This window comes from Calypte anna, chromosome 1 (assembly GCF_003957555.1).
Source record: "Calypte anna isolate BGI_N300 chromosome 1, bCalAnn1_v1.p, whole genome shotgun sequence".
Classification (NCBI taxonomy): domain Eukaryota; kingdom Metazoa; phylum Chordata; class Aves; order Apodiformes; family Trochilidae; genus Calypte; species Calypte anna.
Window position 1 is genome coordinate 172864173 of NC_044244.1, and position 17010 is coordinate 172881182.

At 38.2% G+C, this 17010-nt stretch overlaps 1 protein-coding gene across 1 annotated transcript in view; it reads right to left on the bottom strand.

The window, feature by feature from the left end:
• The window catches only part of FREM2 (FRAS1 related extracellular matrix 2), a 122986-nt gene that overhangs the window by 52876 nt on the left and 53100 nt on the right, over positions 1-17010 (bottom strand). The gene's annotated exons all lie outside the window — the stretch shown is intronic.

Consider the following 17010-nt stretch of genomic DNA (forward strand, 5'->3'; position numbering starts at 1 on the left):
GTTAGGTTAATATAACCTGTATCTTAAATAAGATATGTATCTCAGTTGAACATTACAATCCTAATGTTTTAAAGATCTTAAAGGAAGAAATAACAAGTAAAGAACTCTCCCTTTTCACAGGAAAAAGCACAAGGATTAATAAAACCTTATTTGGGATGCCTTCAGTAGATATTACAAAAATTGTGGATGATCCAAGTTTCTACAGAACTGTGCTGATATGAGCCATTAACAGACAACGTTGGACACCACGCTAAACTTCCCGGATTCAACCAGACTGCCAGAAGCACAGGAGATCCTTATTATCCTGAGAGACTAGGGATGACTTCTACCATATTTTAGGCTGCATTTACCCATGCAGCCTGCTTCTAAAACTCAATATTTTGTCCAATAAATCTAATAGTTTCTGCTTGTATTGGTTTGGAATTTATGCATCAACACCATGTGATTTTAGGAACTGTTTTCACATCTGACCAGGAAATGGTTTCAACAAAATTTATTACCCCTGGTATACACCATGGTTTATAGATAACTGATGCCCTCCAAAGCTTACATGCTTCTAACTGTTGGATTAAGTATAATTGCCTGTATCACCTAAAGAGATTTAGAGAGATACAAATACTTATTGGAATTCCCTTAAACTGCTTTGCATCAACCTATCTTCACAGTGTCGAATGCCCCAAACTGAGTAAGGTGCTGAGATGTATTTTGAAAATCAATTTTCAATAAACCAAAAGATGTCCTCACAGGTTTTTTTACACCGGCACAACTGTAGCAACATCCTCCTTGGGAAGATAGCAGACTCCAGGGATCCTTTTCATAGGGATCATAGTAGTAGCAAACCAGCTTCCCTGCAGTCTCACTGCACATGGGTGGTTTCTGTGCAAACATTGGAAACTGAAAGCTCAGGACAACAAGGAGTACACTGAGAAATGGAAACTGATTGGTTAAAATATACCAAGTCAACATCTCTGGCTGGCAAATGTTGATAGCATTGCCCTTAATTAGAAAACTGTGTTTTCTCCTACAGTAATTGGAAGAAACTTCACATTTCTTCTCAAACAAAAATGCCTACATATTTATCATCAGAAGAGGGCTCCATTTTTTTGGAGTCAGGCAATGCAGGAATACAGGACACATCCCTCGGAGTTTTGGAGAGGATGATATGGAAGCCACTGAACTCCAGCTGCAAAACATTGAGCATTATCCTAAAATCTGAGAGTGTCTCAGGCTAATCTCTCACTCCCAGCAGAGAGGAAACTGTTGTGTCTACAATTAATGGGATTTGTACAACTGTAAAACAGCAGGAAGTCTATATTGAAATGGCAGGCTTCACAGAGTTGTTCTTAGTCTGAAAAAGCAATCCAGAAATGACAAATGCAAACATTTGGCACTCTAAGGTTTGGTTAAAAATGCTGCCTTTTTTTTCAGTTGGAAAGATAATAGCTGAAAAGCACTAGCACCCATTTCACTGACAATAAACTAAGTATTTGGACAACAGATTGAATATTGCACATTAGATTAACACATTTCTGATAAATATAGCATAGCATTACTTCCTCATGTACAGTTTACCTACATCTGTTCACTGATTTTCCACAGCTAAAATGCAGTTCTTGTCAGTGGAGGGGTTCTGGATGCCACAGATAAAAGGGCATGACAAATCAAGTTCTGTACATTACCCTATTGGGTGTGTTTGTTATTACTCAGAAGAATCCTCTGATTTCCTCAGCAAGCATAAAATAACCTTTTCAGACCACGGAAGGCACACGCTTGCTCAGCAACTGTCTTCTGGGAACACTGGTTTGTACTGCAAGCTGTAGTCTGATTCCCTTCCCACGAGGTGCTGCTACAGAACAAGGTTTGCTCAGGTAAAGACTGAGAAGGGAAAGGACTTCCCTCTAGAAATTAACACTTCTGTAGCCAGGGAATAAAGTAATTCCTCTAAACAGCAAAGAAATATCTGAGTATTTCAGTAGTTCACACATGGCTTTACTACTGGAAGAATCAAGTGGAGGATGGGTTTCCCCTTCTGGTTTCTTCCATTCGGCTCCTTGAAAAACTATTCAGCCCTTCCATTTGTTTGCATTCTGCTTCAAAAAAAAAAGCCTCAATATTTCTATATTGACCTGCCTACTTAAAAAAAAAACACCTTACTTGTGTAATCTAACATAAAGACAATGGTACTGTGTAAACAAGTGGAGGGAAAACAATATGTCTTGTTCTTTAATCTAGAGACAAAAGCCATTTGTCTGTCACCTTTGAAAACACTGCCCAATTCAACCATAATTTGACAAAGGGAGAAAAGTTTCTAAGATGGTTGAGCCAGGTACCACACAAATATAAGGTCTGTAAAGAATATTAAGATTATAGCTTTCAGAAATTATCAAGTATCAGAAATAAAATTGCACATGAAATCTGATTTGGTTCCCTACTAAATTAATTATCTGTGTTAAAATATTTCCATAGGCAAATGAATTTGGCATTCCTTAATAACACTTCCCTTGGGCTTAGTCAAACGTTTAGCTGGTAGGCAAATAATTAAGGTATATACCTCAATGATAGTTTTGCTTTTATTCCTCTCCCCAAAAAATGCTTGTAGGACAAATGCATCAGAATTTTGGAAAGGGAAGCCATTACTTCAGTGCTTTTAAACCTAAACAGCCTTAAGTAAATCCAAAGTAACTTTGCATATATGAATGAGATGTAGCTGGCAAGAATTTGGTTTAGTGACACCTGAAAACCCATTTCTTGCATTTTGCCAGATAACAGAATGCAGCAATGTCAGATTAGAAGATACAAGGCAGGATGTGGTGCAGTGAGACATTGATGAGGATGGAAATGACAAGAGTAGTGAAACAGTCAAACACTTTGTAAGGAGATGAAGTTAAGGACCTAGAGCAAGGTAGGTCACAAGGTGACTTCAGCACTGACTGAGGCTGCTGAGGGCAATACCATCTGAAAAGGTTTGCCTGAATATGACAAGTTGAAGATGTATGTCACCTAAAATTGTTTTTGATAGAAGACCCATCAGCAAATTGGTCACCTGTCAGGTAACAGTGATGTGTTATTTTTGCATAGGTCAGAAAACCAGAAATTCCTAAGCACATCAAGGCTTCAGGAAAGTCCAGTTTCAGTTACTCAACATGAAAAAGAGGATGGAGAAGAAGACTTAGTCAGTAAACCAGTTAAAGCATTTTTCTTTCTAACCACATCACTCAGCTATCTTTGAAAAAAAAGACATAAAGCCTCAATAGGAAACACAGATTAGATTGTCAGAACTTTCTGTCATGTTGCAAAGAGCTCAGAGGAGGAAAGAATCAGTTCCAGTTCTCTCCACAGATGACTGGATATATGAAGGCAGTATAAAATATATCTCTGTCATTAAACTGTGCCTCTTGAGAACTGGCAACCTGAAGGCTGTTCCATAAAGAACACCTGATGGTAGATTTGCTGTCCCTAGGAGCTACCAGAACTGTAGAGAAACGAGATAAACCAGGTGCCTCGAATTGCCAGTGAGTGGGTGTGAGTCCACCTGTGCCTGATTAGGACAGGCCCCTATTGGGCATGAGCAAGATCAGGGGACCAATAAAGGTGGGACACACACCCACAGAGAGAAGCTCAGCTCACTCTGGTGTGAGGCATGGAGAGGCCAGCAGCTCGTTGCGGCTCTGGAGCAAGAAAGGCTCTTCCCACTACACTTCTACCCTGGAAGCGCTGTGTGGTGGCTGAAGTCCTGGAAGAGACCAGCAGCTCGTCGAGCTTCAGGAGCAAGAATGGCTCCTCCCGCTACACAGAACCCCAATTCATAAATGATGAATTGTACAGTTACACCATAGTGTTCACCTATTGACACAACAGACATTGATGTATCTTGGTACTGACATTGGTTTCCCTACACAGCACCCATGGCATAATCAGTCAGAGATGAGACAGGTAAAAAGTTCCCAACCTGTATAACCATAGCTACACAGACAGATTGTGTCCACAAGATAGAAGTCTATACAAACTTAGCTGCCTGGTAGTGGTAGAGCTTTATGGTTCAACTTATCTATTTCTTTAGTTATTAGATGAGCTTAAATGGCAAAAAAACCTGCATTCTAGAAATTCTTCTAGGGCAAAGAACATAAATCAAACAAAAGAAAGTTAGAAGGGGAAAAAATGCTAATTAAAGTACCAAGAAAGAAGTGTTTCTTTGATTTTTTTTTTTTTAATTTTTTACTCTTGGTCTTTTGTCTTCTTATTTTGCTTCCCTAAACAGACTGCAAAATGATCTTAAAAAGGAGGATTGGAGTAACAGCTGCCTATAGTTACAGAATCGTTGCATGGCATAATTAAAACCACAGCAAAGTTAAGCAATAGCTGAGATAATTATCTTAAGTTTCCCCTTTCTCCAGGTCTTTCCAGGTTCTAATACTATTTGCTGATTTGTTTGCATGTCCACAAGAGCTGCAGTCTTTCCTCTTTGGTTCAAAATAGTTGACCCAACTGGGTGCCTCATTCAAGCAGAATTACTGAAGCCAGAACTATTCTACCCTTCTCCTTGCTATGAATCTCCAAACTGCAGCAGGTACATGAAGCAACTGAAAAAAGAAACCTTCTCCTGAACTTGAGATCAACCTGCAGAGAAAACAAAGACCCAGAGGCAGGCAAGAAAAGGGAATTGTCCACCTTTAGACAACTGTTAATACTTAGTTAATACATACTAGGATAGAGTTACCTCAACAGTTTTATTAGAAGTTAAATCTGAAAAGAAATGCAGAAATTTTAGTTCCCAACATCATGATTCCCTATTTAGCCATGAATCTCCCTCTCAGCCTTAACACTCTCTGCATTTTTTGATCCCGACACTTTTTTCTTACTCATTATTCATGGCTTGTATAAAAACGTTTTGGTTTGCAGTTTTTTTCTTTTCTTTTTTGTCAGATTAAAGGACAAACATGTAATCTTAGGTGATTCTGCTGCTCAGAATAAATATAGAGAAGCTATTATATGTTCACCTCAAGATACATAGTTTCAACAGTTCTCATTTCCCATACTGTGTTCCAGAACACCCTTTCTCCAGGTGAAAAAGGTAAAGATCTCAAATAAATTTTTTTTGTCCAAACTGTTACAAAAACTACACTACAAAATAGATAAAAAATGTTCTTCACTCAGTACATTGGGGCAGCACACCACATGCTGTTCTGTCTTCTGTGATCATCAGAAAAGACATATCCTGCAAAACTGCCTTTTGTTCATATAGAAAAACTATTTGCATAAGTGAAACACTTATGTAAACCCAGCACTTAAAAGAAGCCATTAGAATGTTTGAAATTGACTTCAACAATGCAAAATTAACCTACTAATTCTAATTCCAATTAGAAATCTATTAAAATGCTTTGCCTTCATAATTATTTTTCAAATGTACTCTAACAGACTCCAATCACTAAAATAAAATAACTTTCTGAACTCTGCACCTTTCTGCACTTTCTCTGCCACTGTAACTCAATATATTTGCAGAACAACCAAAAGCAACCCCCTAAACTAGCCCCTAGTGATTAGGGACTAAAACAATGCTTTCTCTGACTTCTCATGAGAAAACACACACTTCCCAGCATTAGGGACTTGGCTTGCCTGGAGTGTAATTGCTGGTATCCAATGAACTGCAGACAGTTCCCGTCTTTCAGTAGTTTCTGTAACTTTTTTTGCTTCTGTTTTATGTCTACCCCCAGAAACAATTTGGAATGGCATTTGCCAGGGCTCAGACTAAGCAAATACTTGAAGTCACGTAGCAAAAAAAAAAAAAAAAAAAAAAATATCTGAAGAATACTGTATGGATGCTTTGTTACAAAAAGGGAAGGGGAAGTGAGAGAAAGGCTTGGTAGTGCATACAAAATTTTGATCCTAGTAAAACTCAACTAAGCGTAACTAAGGATGTCTCCAAGCACAGTCTGGAGACTCACGCTGGGTTAATTTAAGGAATTCCCAATGCAAATCTATGCCCAGTTCCTGTGCAGAAGATTAACCAGATTATGATTAAGAGATTAACCAGATTTTCATTTCCAGAAATTGGAAGGAAACCTGCTTTGGCTTTTCAGTCACAGCATTTCACAGTTTTAAGGTAATTTTGGTTTCATTCAGCGCAGTGTAAATTAGCTCACCAAGAGCCAAGGCACCTTCACTCTATTCAAACTTTCAAACAGGAAAAAAGAGCCAAGCAAATAGAAAAAAGCAGTCTGAATCACAAAAAAAAAAAAAAAAAAAAAAAAGATGCTGGAGAACAGTGTGTGTTTGGAAAGCCTTCTCAAGGGGTTAGCTTTGTAACTGATCTAGAGGGAATCCAAAACATCCACTTTCTCTTTTGGGATTTTTTACTGTAAATAAGGGATTAGCTCTGTTGGATTCTGAATGCCTCCCAGTTCTGCTCCAATGGTGAAGATGTAACTATTTTCATGGATTCAGGATGCAACTGAACTCCCACTAATTGAAATGGTTAAGCACATATCCTAGATATGCTGCTGAATCATTGTTCAAAACAGAAGTGAAAAACATGAACTAGTCTAAAATTTCTAAAGCAGGCTGAACAAAGAACGACTGCATAAAAATTATTCAAATAATTCCTCTTCTTCCACAAAATACCAATCACTAAAAGTTGTTCACAAAAGGACTGACTTTGATTAATCTCTTTACTGAAACTACTGGTAGAGAATATATGTTGAATTTTCATCTTTTTCTATAGTCTGCCTTAAGTCTTTTAGGTATATGTCGCTTTTAATGTTAATATCATAGCAAATTTAAACTAATTTTAATGTAAATCCTAAAAATTCTAAACATTTGTTTTTTTAAGCTTATGCTCATTTATTCTGCAAAACTTTGTAAGATTTTTGTCCTGACTAAAAATAAATATCTCAAAACATTTCCACAGGATAAGAAACTGCTTTTTTGCTCTGCTCAGAGTCTTATAAATGGTTCAGTATTTACTGATGTAGAACAAATACAAAACAGGGTTCACCAAATCACTTTAGCTAATACTTGCTTCTGACAGTCACAGTCTAGAATTTGATTAGTCTAATTTTAAAGTAGATATTAAAAATATCTCATATGCAGCCTCGATTCTTCCATGAGGCCAAGAGGTTTAAATGACAGTAACGGTAGGCTACAAGTAAAACAATAACAGTTCATGAAACATAAAACTATATATACATTAATCAGACATATTTATACACTAATATACTCACAAAGTAAAGGCTTTATAACACTTGGTCTACATAAATACCAAATATACAGTATTATGGAACTGCAAAATCTTGTGATATTCACAGTTCAGCCAGACAGATTTATATGATAACAATGACCAAAAGATCTGAGCTAAATCCCATCAATACAGCTTATTTGGAAAGATTCCTTCAGATACTGAAGTGACACAAGTATCTGTTCCCTAGAAAGTGTATTTTCTAATTAGTACAGGGTGTTTTCAATACAAATCAGAACTGATAATGTTTTCTTTCCAGAAATGCATCCTCTCATTTAAAGTCAATGGGTGATAGGGACTCAAACTCTTTCTAGCTTCTTAGTCTGCATGCAACATTGAAAAAACCCCAAGAGTGACATAAAAATTATGACCATGAGCATTTTTAAGGGGAGGGATACATGAAAAATAGTAAGCTGAAGCTATGCTGAATGCACCTGATTTTAGCCAGTATTTCTGGTCAAGCAGTCACCAACAGGCTGATGTTTGGCAGACCTCTAAGAAACTCTGTTTGTAGCAGACATGTCAGACTTGTAATATTGAATTTGCAAGATGTCAGAAAATGAAACAGAGGAAAGACTTTATTTGGCTCTGACACTTTTTCTGAGGAAAAAAAAATAAAGGACAACAACAAGAACAAAAAAAACCCCACAAAAAAAAACCCCACAAAAAAAAAAAAAAAAAAAAACACCAAAAAACCCAAAACAAAAAACCTAAAAAAACACCCCCCCCCCAAAAAAGGGAAAAAAAAAAAAGCATGCCACCTGTCTCTTGGCTGATATTGCCTTATTTGCTAGGCACTTACCCGTGACTATTTTAAATTAATCAGCAGGTAGCAACCACTGCCAATAGTCTTTATTTGAAAACAGTAAGACACAAGAGAGTGAAATGGTGAAATATTTGGGAGTTCATTCTCCCCTCCTGAGAACTAACTCATTCAAACAGATTCAAGAGAAGCAGGACAAAACCAAGAGGATGGATATGAGAGGAAGCATTTGAAATGGAACAGCTGACAGCTACTGACCATAATGTCCCAGCAGACCCAGAAAACAGAGGGTATCAGGAGGTAGGGGTGTCCATAGACTGCTCTGTTAGCAGCACTTGGTATTCAGAAGTCTTTGTTCTTATTGTAGACATAAGTCCTTAGTTTCAAATTATGCTCTATGCTATTACATATTGGATAAAGAAAGATCACTGATTCTCAATAGAAAAAAAATACAAGCAAATTAAAGTTACAGTAAATAACCACCACTGGCAAAACACAGCGTATTTCTTTCTCAGGCCTCAGTGTACAGGAGCATAATCAACTGGCTCCCCTTCCACAGAAGGTGAAGATAGGAGACCTCACACTAATGGGCAGGATTCATGTAAGAAAATTTTATCACTTAAAAGACACATGTTTAATCTAAACCAGCTGTCTAGGCACAATGAATGGGAAGAAAGGCATCTTTAGGAACTGCAGGTACATCTGATATGATCAGCTGGATTATCCCCTGGAGAGATTTGTCCCACTGCACTGAATATAAAGGGACAGTATTCCACCCACCAGTCTAAATAATCTGCTTTTAGACACCTAACAACTGAGGATGTGATTTTCATGTGTGTATAAAGGAGAGTCAAAGACACTAGTCCGAAACTGCAATATGGTAAATTTGCAAATTCAAACTCTTTTAAGAAGTAATTGTTGGACTATTTAAAAATAAAACCGAAAATAGTATTTGGTTTAGAAGAATTATTCTCTTATTAAATAGTTATTTCTGTGCTTTTATAAAGTAATTACAACTTTGTGTAGTCACAAAATTAGCATCAGAAAAATAATGCAAGCTTCCCTTTGAGTAGGAACAAAGAAAACTCAAACACCACACACACTCAGTCATGCCTGTCATTAAACAAAGCCCATATTACCTAAAGCAGAATACCTTTTTTCCTAAGGAACCACACCCTGCACATCCCTCTAAAAAAGCAAAACAAAACAACACACCACCTGGATTAGTAAGGCTTCATGCATGCGTGGCCTGCAGCAGTAAGTCAATTTATTAGATCTCTGGCAACACATTCTTAAAATAAACTTAATAGTCTTCAGGTCTCTGCTTACTAATTTCTTTTGTGGCGCCAGACAACTTCTCCCCAAAACCAGGCTCCAGCTGGATTGAAGCAAGGTTCATTGCCTTGTCTCAGAGAATAACAGACTTAGCTGATACTTTAGTTACTGTCCCATATGGGACTTTCTTCTGCTTTATACCTTGAAAGCAATGCTACACACATATTGGCTTGTAGGAAAACTTGGGTTGTTTAAAACCTGAACAGAAAAAGAGCTAAATGTGAGGGTTTTGGGGTATCCTCAGTCTCACACTTGAAAGTGATGAGAAGTAAAAAACTTTTCAATAGAATAGGAGCCAGGAGAAATATACTTAATCAAAATATCATTTCACTTCACATTGTACCATTTTAAGAAACTCCTTTTTTTTTTTTTTTCCTGGGAAAACAATATGTAGACCTGTCGCCAGCAGGTCCAAGGAAGGGATTCTGCCCCTGTACTAAGCCCTGGTGAGGCCACACCTTGAGTACTGTGTCCAGTTCTGGGCCCCTCAGTTTAGGAAGGATATTGAGGTCCTGGAGCGGGTCCAAAGGAGGGCAACCAGGCTGGTGAAGGGACTTAAGCACATATCCTATGAGGAGAGGCTGAGGGAGCTGGGGCTGTTCAGCCTGGAAAAAAGAAGGCTCCAAGGAGACCTCATCACTCTCTACAACTCCCTGAAAGGAGGGGGTAGCCAGGTGGGGGTTGGTCTCTTTTCCCAGGCAACTCTCAGCAAGACAAGAGGGCAAGGTCTTAAGTTGTGCTGAGGGAGGTTTAGGTTGGACATTAGAAAGAATTTCTTTACAGAGAGGGTGATCAGGCAATGGAATGGGCTGCCCAGGGAAGTAGTGGATTCTCAGTCCCTGGAGATATTTAAAAAGAGACTGGATGTGGCACTCAGTGCCATGGTCTGGTAACTGCAGCAGTAGTGGATCAAGGGTTGGACTTGGTGATCTCTGAGGTACCTTCCAACCCAGTCGATTCTATGATTCTATGATATACCAATTTCACTTTCTTTAAATCACATTTTAATTTAGACCCTGCTATTGCAAACTTCTCTGTATGTGCCTTATATTTCAATGCTTCAACATCATTCCCGTGCTTAAACCTGGGGTGCATGAGGGAGTGCCATGGGAAGCCTCTTACTTTTGATAATGAATTGGTATTCCTGTAAATTTGCAAATTCCCCTTGAAGAAGCATTTGACCTTTTTAACTCTGTTGAACACTGTCTTTGCAGAGAATTCCTCTCCATTTCAGACTCATAAATCTCCAATTTTATGACCTTAAGAAGAAAATGTAAGCAAGAGGAATTAAATAGGCTGTTATTTGTAACACTCATTCTAAAAAAAGGAAACAGACTTTCCATTTTATCAGCTGTATTTCTTACTGTAATCACTGAAAACTATTCCTTTAAATCCATGTCAAAGTGATTGAACTGTTCTTTATTAAGAATTCTCTTCCACAGACTTGAGTTTTGCTTTCTTTTCTTTTCTGGCAATGCAACAAATAAAATGCCCGACTGACTGAAAGAGAACAAATGTAAGGCAGGTTCACTTAACATTTACTTTTAATTAATTTCAGAGTAATTGTAGCAGGTAATCTCAGATACTTAACTTTTAATATTATTTGACTAGAGAAACTGCTATGTGGTGCCTTTGATCCTTTTTAAGCTATGCCAAAGCTATAACCTTTTGCAGGTGATTCAGTCTTTCTCAGCAAGGGCAGAGTAAAAAAACTGAAAACACACAAAAGTATTGATATGGACAAGGACAAAAAAAGGGTTCCCTTTCAAATCACTGAGACTTTGCCTTGAGACAAGTCTTGTAAAGACCTTCTCAAAGACATTAGTTCTGCTCAGGAAAAAGAAATATTTTTGCACTCATGCATTAATTTTTTATATAAAAACAAGGTTTTTAGTGTAACTTGAAGCCTGTCCCGTGGAACATAACTGAATACTCCTGTGGCAGTGAAAATTAGCAAAAGAAAAATCACACCTTTAAAATTTAATTTATGTTTTTAGCACACACCAGATTTTAAGAACTAATGAGTTTATGCATGGTTAACATTTACTGTCTGAAAAGAGATTACTGTTTTAGATATTACTCATTGTCTTAGTGTACTAGCAGAATACTGTAATGTCTTGATACGTGAGGAGACATAATTACATAAAAATCCCTTAATTTGTAATAGGTTTGGCAAGAGTTTTTTAGAAAACTACATACTGATCCTCAAATACCATGGGGTGTTTTTTGAAATACCAAGTTGAAGTTCATTTGGCATCAGTCATGCTTTTGGAAAATTGTTGGTCAAGATTTCCACATCCTTTGTCCCACAGGTATTGAGAAATTAAAATCCTTCAGCTTTTTCCTAAGGACCAGGGAGGCAATGTTTTTTGTCTCTTGAGTCCAGCTCCCACTGAACCTGTTGGCCGGTGCACACAGGCAGGTGAAGGCCCAGGTATCCGTGGTCTCAAGTTTTCTTTTTTTTGCCGTAGATGTTGTGCAGAAATGCGTGGAGGTGCAATCACTGCAGTTTTAAAATGCCAGATAAGCATAAACGTTTCCCAATTTTAAAGGAAGGTGTCTCCCACCTTTTTTTTTTTTTTTTTTTTTAAAGGAAGCTGCATAGCACTCACCTGTTGGGACACGACCTCAGCCTCCTGCAGCTGATAACATCACTGACACAGAAACCAGAGTGGTTCCCCAGGCTGCAGCACAACTGGGGGTGTTTGGGAAGCTGCTGGGAGAACTCCTCTCACCTCAGCCTGCAGCAATCTGCACCATGTTGATGACACAGTGCTGAGCTGTCATCACCTTCCTCCTCCTTTTGGCTGCGGGTGTTAAACTTGTTACATTCAAGTGATTTCATAGCAGCTCAAAATATTTATTTTCTTTCCCTCACTAAATCTGACAGTGCCCTTGCTGCCTGTTAAGATCCCTATTCGCAGTATGCAGTGACATGCTGGAGATGGTGGCCCAAGGGCTTAGGGAAGCTCATTCTGCTGAGAACATCAGAGAAGCCCCAGGGACCATAATGATGAGCAGTGAATACAGCAAAGGTGGGAGGCTCAAGGCAGAGGCAACAAACAATATGACAAAATTGATCATTCTCTCAGTGAGACAGATAGGACACCCCAGACTGGATCAGTCTGGGCAGACTGCCTGCCAGGTAAGTATGGATGGCCACTGAAATCCTTGTAGCTATAATGACTGCCATTGAGCTATCTGTGAAAGCCTCATCATATAGGAAGATGATTTCTGCCCTTAATGTCTTGCGAGGATACTTCTGTGCCTCCTTACCTTAATCGTAAAAGAAAATGAATGACTTAGTAGGACTGAATAATGAGATATGCATAAAGAGTTAGATACATAAATGAAAGAATTACAGAATCATCCTGGTTGGAAAAGACCTTTGAGATCATCAACTCCAAACATAACCTAACTCTACCAAGTCGAGTGCTTAAACCATGTCCCTAAGCACCCCATCTACATGTCTTTTAAACACCTCCAGGGATGGTGATTCAATCACTTCTCTGGGCAGCCTGCTTCAGTTTTTAATAACCCCTTCTGTGAAGAATTTTCTTCAAATATCTAATCTAAGCCTTCACTGCCACAACTTCAGGCCATTTTCTCTCATCCTATCACTTATTACTATGAAGAGACTGTCAAATTACACTGACTAGATTTTTTTCTCTGTTCTACAGGAATAAATAGGTGTGTATGTCAATTGATTTAATATCAGAAGATGGTATGACAGAAGTGTAAATGTTAACACTGATAACTATGAATTACATAAATTATCACTGATTACTGGGCCACTGTTTCACACATCTGTAAAGATGTACATTTGAGCCCAGATATGAAAGCTGAGTGACCAGCTACTCTAGGCTGAAAGTCATCCACTGATACTCTTGTGCAAAACAATCCATGCTGCATAAATGGACACATATTAAAGAAAAATAGGGCAGTGATTCCTTATCTGTTTAGAGATAAATCTGAAAAGTTATGATACAGAATAGTTTCAATCAGTCTAATATTTGCACAAGTATCTTTAGTCATACAAACACCCACACCCTTGTTAAATAAGGTCCTTGTCTTCCTACCTGCTTTCAGCTTCCCTGTGCTAGAGGAACTCTCCTGTTTTTACCTGGGTCTACTGGTCAGTCTTACCTTGCCAGTCAGAAGGGTGGACTCCAGCTTTAAGCTTTCCAAAGGAGTACCTACTATGTTACCTACTTAAGAAAATCATTTGCCTATCTATGCCTCAATTTCCTGTCTTTTAAAGAAGGAAAATACTACAAATATTGTTTGTAAAGTCCAAAAGATAAACATGGAATAAACAGATAAAGTCCAAATTAAAAATGGAATAAATTGCAAATAACCTGGCCTTTATATTTAAACTGCATTTCTATCCCTCTCTCTGCCCCATGCTAGCAAGTACAGTTTTATCAGCTGAATGTGTTTATCTGTTCAGGTTACTAACAAGAGTTTTTCCACCTATTCTAGCATAATTATTTATCTTTTAATAGTTCTAGTTATTCTTTAGGTATCTTTCATATCAGCAGAGGAGAAGGCAGCAGTATAATAACCTTACTGTCTCTCACTCTGATTTTAACATTTTCAAGTCCAAACTCACCTAGTCTTCTCCAGCAAGTTTCACATCAGGCATGATCTGGAATGTATCTTCTGTTTAACTCTGTAGGAAATATACCTGAAAAGAACCTTTCAGATTGCTGCGTCCTGTTCCCTATTGCAACAGAAAGCTTCATCACTATTCCATGTCAAGAATTCATTAACCTTCATATAAAAAGCAGAGGCTTCCTGCCCTCCTCTTCACCTCATATGGTGGAGCCCTTCAAAAGCTGTTGACTGAAACTGTGCTGCAGTCCAGAAGGTCCCACAGTAAGACTTGTTCTTTTGAAATGTTTAAGCATGTTCTGATCTTGAAAAGTCTGTTCCTGAATATATTTCTAATCCTTTGGACATTGTTCTGATCTCATGCTATTAAATTCACATATGTTATAGACTCCTTATTCAGGCATTGGAATGGGCAGCCCAGGGAAGTAGTGGATTCTCCGTCCCTGGAGATATTTAAAAAGAGACTGGATGTGGCACTCAGTGCCATGGTCTGGTAACTGCAGCAGTAGTGGATCAAGGGTTGGACTTGATGATCTCAGAGGTCCCTTCCAACCCAGTTGATTCTATGATTCTACGATTCCTTAGCTGCTGAAATACGAGTGACAGCTTTGTTCTTCACATACTCATTGAATAGTTTCTTGGAAGGACAGTGAGCCTAATGCAGTCTAACATAACCATGAGAAAGCATTTTCTTTTCACTTTCTAGTTAATGAGCAACTTTCAGGGTAACTTCAATAAAGGTCCTTATGTTAGAGAACATGGTAGGGAAGAATGAAATGAAACTTGAGAGGGTACTGTCTCAAAAACTACCTGTTCAATGCAGATGTATTTGCTCAATTCTGTGTTTACAATAGGGGCCTATATTGTAGTCTCCCTGTTCTTTTATTGACAGGTATTTCAGACTACAGTCTACCTTGGCACATGAACACAATATGTCCATCCTTTTAGAGCCCTGCAGACAAGCTCCAACTGAGCTGGTACATCTTTGTGAAGCAAGGGGAAACACCACAGGGCTCAAACCTCCCAGAATCAAAGCTCTACCAGTGGGATTCTCTGCTTAGCCTGCTCAGTCCTGCTAATTGCTTATTCCTGAGACAGTTCATTAATCTCTGTCTTAAGGAGATCAGTAAGGGACTGTATTACTCTGTGGATGGAAAAGATTTATTTTTGGCTAGCAGGAAATAAATGAAGAGGGTAGATTTTATCTTGGGCTCTCTATTTTTCCACAATGTACCGTTGTATACACTTGTATGCTGTATACACTTGTCTCTCTCTTTCCTACTCACATGTGGTCATAGAAACTATTTTCTCTATGGTCTATCATCATATGCCCTTCTTGTGATAAATAAAGTAACTGTTTATGCAGAGAGATAATACAGGCCAAGTCTTCCAGCATTTATTTTGAAGGTTTCTTCTAATGTTATTCAACAGCTAGGGACAAGGAGGGGTGCCAGCAATACGTGTCAGATAAATGTCACAGCCAGTTTTCACACCAGTGTCCCCACAGGGCAGTTTTCCCTGAATCACGTTTTGATAAACAGAAGAACATCAGTTATTTAAATGTATTGGAAAGTAAGGTGGAAAACCTCATGGCATTACAGTGGGCCTGCAGTTCTATTCATATTATGGTTCAAATTTTTCTTCCCAGGAAATCTTGGAGCAGAGCCGTTCAAAAAATGCTGGAGAGCAAGATTGGGACAGTATGCAGTATGGAAAAGTTATAACCTTTTAGGTTAATTTTTTGGTCTTACCAAGTATGCAACAAATCCGAATTAAACAAATGTCATGTAGAAGTACATGGAAGTTCCTCTTAACAAAATATTGATTTGCACTACACACAAGCATTACCCACAGATGCTGGAAGTATTCCAGAATAACATTCAAAGGTTAAGCACATCCATTTATGGCTGTAATATATTTCAACATTAAAACAAACGTGGTCTTTTCTTCAATCCTACAGTGATGACAGGCTAGCTTTCTAACACCAGCTTTCCACTGTCTGAGTACTAATACATTAACTGCAAAAGCCTCATTGACACAAAGCCTGGAGTATCTAGAGAAGAGTATTGTGCAGGCATAGCAGAGGAAGCCAGACTTGGCTTGGGCAAGTCCATGAGCATCCAGACTGGAGTAAATCAGCAGAGAACTCCTTTCATCTTGAGTGATTCTGCCATTTGTGTAGTCTCGTATACAAAAAGAGATGGTGAAAAGAAGCTGTGGTGAAATCAGGGATCAGTGACAAAATAATTAAGGAATTTCATTAATAATACTGATCTGTTATACCCAGCACTTTTCATGAGTTCTGAAATAAATTTGTTCATATGTTTTAACTAGGTAGCTATTTGATACTCATAATCTGGCAAGAAGGAAGGTTGGCTTCATTTTAGCAAAGGAAAAGCACTCTACATTTCAGATCTAATGAGACCCTCTAATACATGTTTTCTCTGCCATATGCTTCCCAAAGATGGCATAGTTTCCACTGAAAATAATTTCATCTCGCTGAAGGTCCTACCTGACACTTTTCACAAGCAACTACCCTGCAATTAACTATTAAGACCATTTGGCTCTTTTGTTCACATTGCCTTTTTTGTTCACTGTACCATGCTTACAGTTTTAATACTCTCTTTAGAACTCTTATGCTTCACACATTTGGTTGTCTTACAGACTGACTCCAGATTTTACTTTCCTCCATAATTCTGTCTCGGTGTTGATCTGATGGAATTGATTTGAACTTGATTTAGAATGCAGCTTCCTCAGTAGCTTTCAACAGTATGCCAGAAGATCATTTTTCCAGAGAAGTAAATCACAATAAAATGTGACATAAGAAAGAAGTGTTTGGGATGAAAATAAAACCATTTGAAAATACACAGTAAGTTTGAATAGAATTTAAACCAGCAGATTTCTATATCAGCTTTGGTGCCAAAAGGAAAGAAGGAGTAACGAATACATCTCTGCCAAACACAAATTTCTGCTTCTACCAAATCAGATTTGATCACAAAATAGTCCCCTTCACTTAGGGGCAAACCCACTGTTCTAGCAAACCTACTGTTTGCAAAACAGAATTTTT